Source organism: Lactuca virosa, chromosome 5, assembly GCF_052849685.1.
Source record: "Lactuca virosa cultivar CGN04683 chromosome 5, Lactuca_virosa_CGN04683_v6, whole genome shotgun sequence".
Classification (NCBI taxonomy): domain Eukaryota; kingdom Viridiplantae; phylum Streptophyta; class Magnoliopsida; order Asterales; family Asteraceae; genus Lactuca; species Lactuca virosa.
The window spans coordinates 103,626,098-103,636,441 of NC_136430.1; positions in this window are offsets into that span (position 1 = coordinate 103,626,098).

The window sequence follows — 10,344 nt, forward strand, 5'->3', positions numbered from 1 at the left end:
TTGTGATGCATCCCAATTTGTATGTATGGATAATCCAAATTCAGGGAACTCGGGAAGGGAAGCAGGTTCATGGGGCGAGCATGTGGTTAATTCGTTTAGTAGTGAGTGATCAAACTAACAGGTTATGTGGTTAATTCGTTTAGTAGTTGTAGTATGGGACTTGCTTAGTCTATTAACAAATGGTTATCGGTTCGATTAAATGCCAAACAAATGACCACTATGGTAGATATGATAGTAAGTTTATAAAACTTCTAAGGAACTTGGTATGTTGTCTGAATAAGTTTGGACAAAGTGATAAGTGGAAAGCAGAACAAGGCTTAAGGTCATGATAGTAATTATTCTTCACTAACTAGTCATGTGAGTACATCTAGATTTTTAGGGTACATAACAAAGCAATTTATATTATGTGAAAACGTATGAATAAGTCACTAGGTGTGACTATGCTTGGTTATATAATAACATTTTTAATTGATTTATAAAAAGAGATATTTTGGAAAGAATAAGCATGGCAGTTGTTTAAATGATTTTAACAGGGAATTGCTAATAGTTTGATGAATTTGATACATAGTATAATATATGATTGAATAGTGAGAGCTTCGGTTAAACTCTATACCTAAGGGTGTTATTCGGTCATTTTTTTTTCGGTTTAATCGGTTCAGTTTTTTCGGGATTTTTATATCTTAAAACTAACCATAACCAAACCAAATAATACATTATTTCTCGCGGATAACTTTTCAATAAGCTTTTATCAAAAATAAGGTTTTTCAATTTTTTTTACATCATTTCTCGCAGATAGCTTTTCAATAAGATTTTAACACAAATACACGGATAAGCTTTTCATGTTGCGTTGTCTAAACTATCGATACAGCCACAAAAATTGTAGAGGTTTGTTAATATAACTTTAGTCGTATATTAAGAAGAAAAAAAGATAAAATTATAGAGGTTTTTCAATATAGATTTAATGGAAAGAACCAAACATTTAGCAAGATGGTGGTTGTTTTTAATACAAAATAAAAACAATTATAAACTTGTAATGGTTAATAATTAAATAATAAGTAATGAAACTTATTTTTAGTAACTAATCTACCAATTTAAATATCAAAATGTTAACTTATAGATATAAACTATAAAAAATTATATTATTTAAATAGCTTATTCAGTTTTTCAGATTAATCAATATAACAAAATTTTAACCAAAAAAACCGAATAAGGTATTTTATTCGGTTAACCAAACCAAATAAACCTAAATCCAAATAACATGAACCAAATAAATTAAACATCATTTTTTTGTTCGACTATTTCGTTTCGGTTTTTTATCACACCCTTATGACTACAATCGTGATTATTGAATGTGTTTGGGTAAATAGCCTATATGTATACATATATCATTTGCTTAAGGGAAAGTTGTGAGGCAAAAAGCGTACCTGTGTGTTTGTGTTAAAAGTTTATTGAAAAGCTATTTGCGAGAAATGATGTAAAATGTCTCTATGTAATTGAGGATAGAAAATAGTAAGCTATTATGTATAGGAAAGATGAAGCACTATAGAGAGTGTAAAGTGAAAAGGAGTTTAAAGATTTGATAGAAAGCTTAAAGAATAAAATGTTTAGTGCTATATAAGGAGAAATTATGAAAGGCTTAGTTTTCCATGCATATAGTGAGTTGACTAGGTTTTTCATTCATCTTTAGGTCTTCATGTAATGGAATGGATCTGATAAGGTTATCGGTCTCATGTCTGCATGTAGCGACATGGATCAGTATCTTGAGACTCGGGTTCCTAAGCGATTGGGACTCAGGTGCGATATATAAGTGTTTCCATTGGCATCCGGTTGAATTTTTTCTGGGGTCATATATGTTAGGATTGTATGTGGTAGGACTTTATGTGCTAAATTCTTTGAGTAAAATACATGTAACGGTATTTAAAAGTTATTAAAATTTGGGTAAAAAACCATGTACCTCACGATTTTCTAGACTTACGTATGTTTGTGTTATGTACTCAGGTTTAGTAGCAAAAAATGGAGTGTATTGATGGTAAAGATGTCAAGGAAACAGAGGAGGTTTTTAATATTTTCAGTTATGTTATAGTTGTTGACATTGTTTGAAACATAAAAAGCTGTAAACTCTGACAATATTTCTAAAGTGTTTGTGAAGAAAATTTTTAATGATAAGAAATGGTGTTTCAAAATACATTGTTACAATTTCGTTTCAAATTCATGGTTTAAGCAAATTAGGAAAGGATTGACCTTCCAAGTCATAAACTGTGAAGTATGAGATATGTGATCCCTTAAGAGGGATTGCATAAATTATGGACTTACATGTCTAGATTACTATGAAGTATAAAGAGAAATGCTTGGGTATTAGTTTTTAGGGTTGTGATAGGGTCATATATAATGACCAAGGTATTATTACCTTCATGTTAGGTGTTAAGATTGAAATTGGTGTTAAGAAGAAAGAATATTCTTGAATAGGTCACGTGGATCAAGACAAGATTGCATGACATGACCAAAGTAATTATTATCACTATGTTAAAGTGATATGATAAAAAAAGGTTGTTAAGAACAATTAATGATATTAACTAAGAAATATAATTATAACTTTTATCAGGGTGATTGGATTATTAATAGACTTATATATATCTGGGTTAGCATGCAATGTATTCGGGAGAGGATACTCTTGTTTGTGTTATATGAATTGTGTCTAGTCATATAGAATGACTAGAGTATGTTTCTTACCGCCGTGGGTGCATATGGTAGAAAGTGTGTGGTAAGGTGGAAAATATTTTATTTATGATGCATAATCAAAACTTAAGTAATGGATTAGAACCCTGAGATTGTTAAGAATTTTACTATTTTGTAGCAATGTAAGCAAGAATGAATTATATGTATGAGAAATACGAAGGGAATGTGTAATATTCCGAAAAGAAACTAGAAAATTTTTCAATGCAGAAATGAATATATGCATGGTTAGACAATAATTTATTCTAAGAATATTGATAGTATGTTCAAAGTTTGAGGGTATTAAAGGGATGTGACATAGAGCCTATAGTTAATGTAAAGTGTGGCACATGCCATGCAAAAGATATATCGGTGATGTGTCCATATAAACCTAGAAACTTTTAGGAAGTAATGACTAGAAGGAAAAAATGAAGATACAGAGAGGAAAGTGGATGAGAGTATCATTATACTCCTAAGTCTACATAGTGTGAACAATCTTTAAGTTGTAATAAATCAGATAGTACCCCTTATGTGTAAAGGGAACAAGATTGATTTATCATAAAATTTATTCCAGTTTGTGTAAGAAGAACGTGTAAGTGTGAAAGAGTTACTATGTAAATAAGAATATTTAAGTGAAATACAAATACTTGTATAAGTGGGTCGACTGAAAGGTTTACATAAAATCTTATTGAGATTACAGAATAGTTAAAGAAAGATTGAGGGTCGCATAGACTTACAAATTCTAAGAAGAAATATTAAGCTCCAAGTAGTCTTTAATAATAGATTGGTATGTGGGAAGCTAGTTTCGAAACGAAGGGAGGTATGACTCCTCGAAAATTAATTCTAATTAATTTATGATTAAATATTGAACAATTACAATTCAATCCCTGTATTTTTACTAAATTCTTTTAATCCCAAAATTAAGTCTAATTAATCTCTGATTAAATATTAATTAAATATTACTATTTCTTATTAATATATTATTCTCATAATATATTACCAAATCATTTATTTCAATTTATTAATCAAATAATAAATCAACATCTTTCTCCAAAATCATCCTGTCTAGCTGCTAGTCTTGAGGGCAACCCAAAAAAATTGTGGTACTATCAATTTAAGTATATACCAATTATAGTTATGGGCTTAGACACCTAATCCAATAGTCTCCCACTTGGATAAGTCTAATAACTATAGTTGCCAGTATATCCTTCTAAATCGATCAACAAATTATAGTTCTCAAAGCCGTTGTCATACTCTGACCTAGTCAGTTACTTGTCCTAAGATAAGGGATCATATATTCCTCCGTTCTGCAATATATCTCGTGGAAAAATGATATGGAACAGAATCAATCTCATTGTACAATACTTTGTTTCCCGATTTTCTGATTTGTTATGACAAAGAACTACTAATCGAACACATCAATTTAGTCCTGACTGGGCCCAACACTATAAGTCAACACCAAATCATCGAGGGGCCCAAGATATCAAAGGAATAGATAAAATTGACTTATATGCTTGCACTATTTACTCATAAAATCATGCATAACAATATGTTTTATAACATCAAGTTACTGATGCGTTTACATATTATCAATGCACAACCAACTCGTAAACAACAACTCATATATCTCCATTTAAAGATTATAAGATACTATCGTCTCATAATTATTTGTGATAATTTCCATGAAGTAATTCTCTGAGCATGGGTTAATCCAATAATTAAATCTCTATTTCAAAGTATTCATGAATGTTGCTGCAAACCATTGCTATGTCTAAACCCTTTAGACAATCTACAATCCAATTCATGACAGTCTTAACTCACTACTTACTTCCAAAAGTATGTTCGACTGTGGATGTTTGAATAATCCAATTATTCTGGAAGTAAAACATGCAAAATTGAAACACAATAATAAACAATTGACAAAAGATAGTAAACAATACTCATAAATAGTTCTCCATTATTTAATCATCAAATGTCAATTACATTTATTTTGTTACAGGTTTCTAAACAACTATCTAACTACTATGACTAATATCATCCTTCAGACCAATACTCCTAGCATGCTGAACGTGCTTAATTTTACTTAGACCCTTTGTGCGGGGATCTACTGGATTCTCTTCGGACGATACACTCTTCACGACGAGGTGACCTTCTTCTACTCTATGTCAAGTGAAATGGTATTTTCTGTCGATATTCTGTGATCTGTCATGGTCTCTTAGTTCCTTTGTTTAGATAACTGACCCTTCATTATCACATAAAATCTCCATTGGCTCCTTGATGGCTGGAACAACTTCAAGGTATCTGATGAAGTTCTTCAACCATATAGCCTCCTTCGATGTTTTGCTTGCTGCTATGTACTTTGATTCACAGGTAGCATCAGCCACCATCTCTTGTTTGGAACTTTTACAGGTTACTGCTCCTCCATTAAGGGTAAAAACCCAGCCATATTGAGAACGAAAGTTATCTCTGTCTGTTTGAAAGCTGGCATCACTATACCCTGTTACTCTTAAGTTTTCACTACCACCAAGCACAAGGACCCGATCCTTAGTTCTTCGTAGATACTTAAGAATATTCTTAACAACTATCCAATAAGCTCTACCCAGATTCCCCTGATAACGACTAACCATGCTCAAAGCGAAAGCCACATCAGGGAGAGTACATGTCATACCATACATGATAGATCCAACGGCGGAAGCATATGGAACTCTACTCATTTATGCTATCTCTGCATCGATACTCGGACTCTGATTCTTACTCATTTTGGTATTACTCTGTATCCGCAATTCACCCTTCTTGGAATTCTCCATACTAAAACGTTTTAGTACCTTATCCAAGTATGTACTTTGACTAAGTCCAGTTAGTATTTTACTCCGGTCTCTCAAAATCCTTATCCTTTTATATAAGCAGCCTCTCCTAGATCCTTCATAGCAAAACACTTTCCATGCCAAGATTTAACTTCTTGCAAATTTGGAATATTATTTCCTATAAGAAGTATGTCATCAACATACAATACCAGGAAGTTTACTATACTCCCACTAGCTTTGACATATACAGAAGATTCATCTTCGCTTATAGAGAAGCCAAACTTTTTAACTTTCTCATCAAAACAAAGATTCCATCTGCGAGAAGCTTATTTCAATCCATAGATTAATTTCTAAAGTTTACACACTCTACTGGGGTACTTAGCATCCGCAAAACCCTCTGGTTGATTCATAGTCATGAAACGCAACTATGGCTAGCATTACCCTAGTAGATTTAATATTAGCTACTGGTGAGAAGGTATCATCATAGTCAACCCCTGGGGTTTGAGTAAAGCCCTTCGGAACCAGCCGAGCCTTGAAAGTGTGTACCTTTCCATCCATGTCGGTCTTCTTCTTGAAGATCCATTTGCACCCAATTGTCTTACGACCGGGTACATTGTCAACCAAATTCCAAACTTGGTTGTCATACATGGACTTGAACTCGCTGTCCATTGCCTCTTTCCACTTGGCATCCTCAGGGGCCGTCATTGCTTACTTGTAGTTAGCAGGTTCATCCAAATTTACCAGTGTACTATCACTGATAAACGTATCACCTTCTGTCATTATATGGAAACCATACAACACAGGCGGAATGCTAAATCTACTAGAACGCCTAAGAGGTAATGACTCGTCAATTGGTTCAACTGGAATTTCTTCCTCAAGTTGAGCGCTAGTATTTTCATAAGTTCCTTCATTGTTTGACTATTGAATTTCTTCACGATCAGTGGTACTACCACTGTCCTCTTTGCATATGAGCTCTCTCTCGTGAAAGACTCCCCTTTGTGCTACGAAGAGTACATTATCACTAGATCTGTAGAACAAATATCCAAAGGACTTCTGTGGGTAGCTGATGAAAATACATCTCTCACTTAGAGGTTCGAGCTTGTCGTGAGTCTATCGTCTAACGAAAGCTTCACAACCCCAAACCTTGATATGTGATAACGAGGGAAATTTCCATGTCCATATCTCGTGAGGTGTTTTGGTAACCTTCTTTGTTCGGACAAGATTAAGAAAGTGGGCGGCAGTCTCTAAGGCATACCCCCAGAAAGAGATTAGAAGTGAAGCTCGACTCATCATGGAACGAACCATGTCCAACAAGGTCCGATTACGCCTCTCAGCCACACCATTAAGTTGTGGTGTTCTAAGAGGAGTCAATTGTGAAAGTATTCCACATTCCTTGAGGTATTCGTGGAACTCGATACTAAGATACTCACCGCCTCTATCGGATCTAAGCATCTTTATATTCTTTCCAAATAGATTCTCGACTTCTTGTTTAAATTCTTTGAACTTTTCAAAGGTTTCTAACTTATGCTTGATTAAGTAGATATAACCATATCAGTTATAATCATCAGTAAAAGTCAAATAGAATCGATTTGCATCCCTTGTGGTGGATATGAAGGGCCCACACACATCCGTGTATACAAGATCCAACAATCCTTTATCTCTTTCACGAGAACAAGTGAAAGGTGATTTTGCTATCTTACCTAGCAAACAAGACACGCATGTATCATCTGATCTTAAGTCAAATGATTCCAACAGCCCATCCTTTTGGAGTTGGGCCATGCGTTTCTTGTTGACATGTCTAAGACGAGAATGCCACAAGCACACTTTGTCCATACCATTAGACGAATCAATATGAAAAACACTATTTCCTAAATTGTCTACAATCATCACAATTTCATATACACCATCACAAGGTAAAGCTTCAAAATAAAACACACCATTTTTATAAGCAGAAATAGAACCATTCTTGTCATCAAAAGAATATCTAAACCCTTGTTTAAATAAAGCATGAAATGAAATGATGTTTCATGTTATATCTGACGAGTAATAACAATTCAATAAATCTAACCCCAACCCACTATTAAGCACTAAGCTATAAAGTCCAATCTTGGTAATAGGTGAAGATCGCCTATTCCCCATGATCAAGTTCATCCTTCCATGCTCCACATCCTCACTTCTTCTTAGCCCCTGCAAATCAGAACAAATGTGAAACCCACATCATGTGTCAAGGACCCAAGAATGAGAATATGATAAGTTATTATATAAAATAGTGTAAATACTTGCCGAGGTTGGCTTCACCTTGCCATCCTTGATATCTTGCAAGTATTTCGGGTAGCTTTATTTCCAGTGCCCCTTGTCAATGCAATAAAAGCAAGTGGCCTCCTTTGGGTTGGAAATAGGGGAGCATCGGAACTGGACTTTCCTTTGGGTCCACTACTAGATGACCCAACTGGGGACTTTCCCTTCCAGTTAAGCTTGGGAGGACCTTTCCTATTTTTCCCTTTCCCTTGACCAATGGCCAGAACAGGAGCAGCAACAGGAGTGGAGGCAACACCTTTTCCCTTCAGTCATGCTTCAGCTGTTCATAGGAGGTTGTGCAATTGTAACAAAGTAGTTTCATTGTTGTTCAAATGATAGGTCAATATGAACTGATCATAACAACTTGGGAAAGAGTTCAACACTACGTCAATTGCCAACTCTTCATCAAAATTTACATTCAGCTTGATGAGCCTATCCAAGTATCGTTGCATTCTTGAAACGTGGTTTCTTACAGACTCACCATCCTTCATCTTGTATGCGATGAGGGACTTTACGACCTCATACTTCTCTTGGCGAGCTTGCTTATGGTACTTTTCCATAAGGTCCTTGTTCATCTCGTACGGCCAGTAATCCTCATAATGTCTCTGCAATTCTGGGGTCATTGTAGCCACCATGATGCAAGCAACTTTTGTCGCATCCTTGTAGTGTGACATCCCCATTTTCACGGCCAGAAAAAACCAATTTTGTTTATGTTTTAGTAAAATCAGAGTACTTCTTTTGATAAAAATGTTGCGGAATGTATTCCCAGTAAAACATGATAAATACGTTATCAAAGCATTTCCGAAGAAATGTATTTTTATTCATTTTAAAACATTTGGGATGTCATCGTCAATACAGAAACATAAGCATAAACAGAACTTACATTCATTATCACTAGTGATTTATATCTCCTTAATCTCTCAATGTAATGTGACTTCATATCAACACCAGTGATATAAATAAACTGAGTGTGTCAAGTTGGGAAACCTGGTGAGTACATAGGGTTTTCAACCCACAATAAATAAGTTTATTAACTTTATCAAACCAAACAAACCCGATTACCTGTTCCCGTTATCCTCACTTTACGTCCCTAAAACATCTAACACAAGGGACCTAGTCTAAAGGACTTTCATCGGGGTGACAACACATGCTTCGGGGGTTCCTCAGCAATTCATGTCAAATAAGGCAACCATGTGAGGGATGGAGTACTGCTGGTGAGCACACAGTTCAAATAAACACCTACAGGTTGTGAGCCTGCTAGCGTTCCACTGGACTGTCTAGAATAGTCCGTGGTCGTCATCTATACTCCGCTAGATGACTGGATCATCAATAACATCTATACCGATGCCTCTCATTATTTTATTTGGTCACACAGCAACTATTACATCTACCCATGTTTTACCCAACACGTTTCGTAGATGTAAAATACATATACAATTTAAATCATTTAAAACGTGTATAAAAATATTTCACCCAGCATAGACAGCAAGTATTCAGACAATATGCACACATAGCACGTAATTTATATTAAATACTTCATATCTATGTGTAAGATGAAAGGGACCATGCACTCACTTGAAAAGGTGGTGATTCCGAACTCAGACAGCGCTTCGCTTCTTAAAAATAATTTCCTTCGACGAAACCTAGTATTATTACCACTAGAGTTTAGTATATTATTCGCCGAGAATAATTAATAGTCTAGCTATTATTACTATTATATAAGCGTTAAAAAATACTTATATAACCCATAATAATAGCCCAAGTACTTATTATAAGTTCCTAATAACGTTACTATACTTAAATAAAAGCTATATTAAAAATAGCGTAGGCGTAGCTCACTTACAGCGGGTTTTATAGAAAACTGGGCTTTGCTTGGAGCAGCATTCCTGAGCCGAAAAGCTCTTCTTCTCGGAGCCGTCGAGCACTCCGGGGCTTCCGCCTCGTGCTAGGGAGGTTCCCTAGGCTTTTCGGGGGGTTTCGGGGCTAGATAGAGGTTCTAGAGAGAGAGTAAAGAGAAGAAAGAATGGGAAAGGTGTGAAGAAAATGAGGGTGAGAGACGTTCTATTTATAGGGTGAAAAATGGCTGAACTTGGTGCCACATGTCACCATCTAGTGACAAGACTTGGGGAGAAAACAATGGCCAAGATTGTGTCACATCACCCATTTTCGCACAGCACACTTCCGACTTCTAAAATCTGTAACTTTCACATACGACCTCCGTTTTTGACGTTCTTTATATCCACGCGTAGGTAAAAATAAGATCTACAACTTTCATTTTGACTCTGTTGGCTAATTCTCGACCAATCTTAAATTTAACAGTACAAGGAGATTATACTGTTAAATGTCTGCGTAAAATTCATAACTTCTACATACGGACTCTGTTTTCGTCTGTCTTTTTACCGTTGAGTTCCTATTAATGAGATCTTCAATTCTCATTTAGGTCGCGTAGGCCAAAAACCGCTCGATCTAAAATTCGAGTTTTGGGCTGTGCACTCCTAAGCCAAATCTTAGAAAATTCATAACTTCCTCA